This window comes from Takifugu flavidus, unplaced genomic scaffold, assembly GCF_003711565.1.
Source record: "Takifugu flavidus isolate HTHZ2018 unplaced genomic scaffold, ASM371156v2 ctg490, whole genome shotgun sequence".
Classification (NCBI taxonomy): Eukaryota; Metazoa; Chordata; class Actinopteri; order Tetraodontiformes; family Tetraodontidae; genus Takifugu; species Takifugu flavidus.
The window spans coordinates 1-2,238 of NW_026622105.1; the positions used below are offsets into that span (position 1 = coordinate 1).

The following is a 2,238-nucleotide window of genomic DNA, read 5'->3' on the forward strand; positions in this document are numbered from 1 at the left end:
AGGACAACTAAAGCGGCTGCTGCAAAGAGGTTCCGCCACCACAGATCTGGAAGATAATGGAGATATTTGGTTCTCATTCATACAACATATAATAATGAATCTGATCTTCGAATTCAGGTGATTCAAGTGAAATCACCACAAACCAACATGTTGTTTTTCTTGTTGTGTTTCACCTCTTTATTTTAGCTTGTTCCTCTGGTTGTTCCTATAGTAATTATCCACAACAAACCTTTTAAAATCAGCTTGGATCAGAAATATTTCACTGACAATTTAGTTCTAAGAAAAGTTTGTGTTATGGTTGATCATGTCTTTGTCGTAACAATGAATCTTACAAAGTTTATTTATCCAAACAGCTGCAGGACGTCCAAGCAGGACGTTCCAATCAGGACGTTCCAAGCGGGACGTTCCAAGCGGGACGTCCACCCTAAGGGGTTGAGTGGAGCCGAGGTTACTGATCCATCCTCTCCTGAACTGCTCAGTGAGCCTGACCATCGTCAAGGTAACGCTCAGTCAGATACCGTGGAGATGTAGGATGATCACTGGTCCATCCTCCATCCATCCATCCATCCATCCATCCATCCACCCATCCATCGTCCATCCGTCCCCACCCATCCCTCCATCCATCCATCCATCCATCCATCCATCCATCCATCCATCCATCCATCCATCCATCCATCCATCCATCCATCCACCCACCAGTGTAGCAGCATCATGGTCTCAGGTGCTGGGACCAGTCAAGAACAATAGCAGCTGTTTGGGTTTTATTGAGCACGTAGCTCCTCATCTGCTGCTCGTGCCACAAACGCAGCTTCCTTATTAATGCGGCACCGTTTAAAGGGAAATTTAAAAAAAGCTTTTAAGATTTACTGCCAGGGAGAATGGTTGCAACACAGACACAAACTACCAACACAGCAGGAACCAGAAAATTAAAAAAGCTAATGTTGTGTTACGGATGTTCTCTTACAGTTACCATCTGCAGAGGTTGTTGCTGGAGTGGTGGTGGTGGCTTCAGAAGAGAAGAGAAGAGACAAACCTGAGTAAACAGAGAAAGCCAACAACAGCAACATTTAAAAACATCATTCAGTGGGGAAAATGTGTCAGACACAAATCAAAAGTCTGGAATTAAACTTGCAACTGCAGCAATGACAAAACATGACTTTGAACAGTTGTGTTTGTGTGTCACGGGGTCCCAAACGACACAGAACATTTTAGAAGCTGTTCCCTCTATGTTCGTCCAGATCAAAGTCTTTCACCATCAATTAATTTAGTTGAGAGAGCCGATGTTCCCTCTCAGGTGATGTGGAGAGAAGAAGCTTCCCTGGAGATGTTCCAGGATGCAGATGACTGAAAATAAAATCAACACAAACCAGAAACTAAAACACAAGTTATTGTTGAGTCGTTACCTTTGCTCTGAGAAATATGGTGGGTTGTTGGTGTTGCTGAGGTGGTTCCTGGAAATATTGATGCCGTAGTAGTGATGGTGGTTTCAGAACAGAGCAGAAGAGAAAAGAAGACAACACAACACAACACAACAGAAGTGAACACAACACAACAGAATAGAACAGATCAGAACACAACACAACAAACATGAGAACAGAGACATGAGCAAACAGAGCAAAACAGCAGCAACACAATCTTCCTCACTGAAATGATTGTTGTGGTTCAGGTGAAGATGAAACTATGTGATGGGAATACTCACTGGGGACCACAGTCAGATCAATTGCAGCATCTGGACGTGTTTGTGATCCTGAGCTGTTAAACTGGCGACAGGTATAAAGACCTGAATCTTCACCTCTGAGGTTCTTGATGATCAGAGAACAGTTCTCAGATAGACTCAGTCTGCCTGGTTTATGAGATTTAATCTGTCCAAGATTAATCAGCTCGATTGTTGCTGCTGATGGTGGATTACTGGGACTGAACAGCCATGTAGTATTGATACAATTCTTCTGATCCTTTATCAGGTTTTCACAGCTCAAAGTTACTTCTTGATGTGCAGTCAGATATTTTCTGTTGGCATCTGTGAAAAAAAGAACAAGAATCTGTTCACAGGTAGAAAATGTCTCCGTTTCTGTTCATTTATTGTTAGACAATTAAAATGCTGCTATTTATTGGGAAGATTTAAATCTGTTTTCTCACCTGAATATTGAAGCATGAATGTTAGAAATATAAAAGCATGAATCCATTTGAAGGTGACCATCATGTTATCGTTTCCTGTTCTTCTGGAACTTCTCTTCATTT

At 42.0% G+C, this 2,238-nt stretch overlaps 2 long non-coding RNA genes across 2 annotated transcripts; one reads left to right on the top strand and one right to left on the bottom strand.

Annotated features, from left to right (window-relative positions):
- Positions 1-1,581, bottom strand: LOC130520724 (uncharacterized). Its single transcript, XR_008949013.1, has 3 exons — positions 1,404-1,581; positions 965-1,033; positions 1-46 (listed from the first exon to the last, which is right to left on the bottom strand). It is a non-coding gene; the product is annotated as an uncharacterized LOC130520724 (long non-coding RNA).
- On the top strand, positions 142-1,384 carry LOC130520723 (uncharacterized). Its single transcript, XR_008949012.1, has 2 exons — positions 142-499; positions 967-1,384. It is a non-coding gene; the product is annotated as an uncharacterized LOC130520723 (long non-coding RNA).
- Positions 1,582-2,238: the final 657 nt, after the last annotated feature.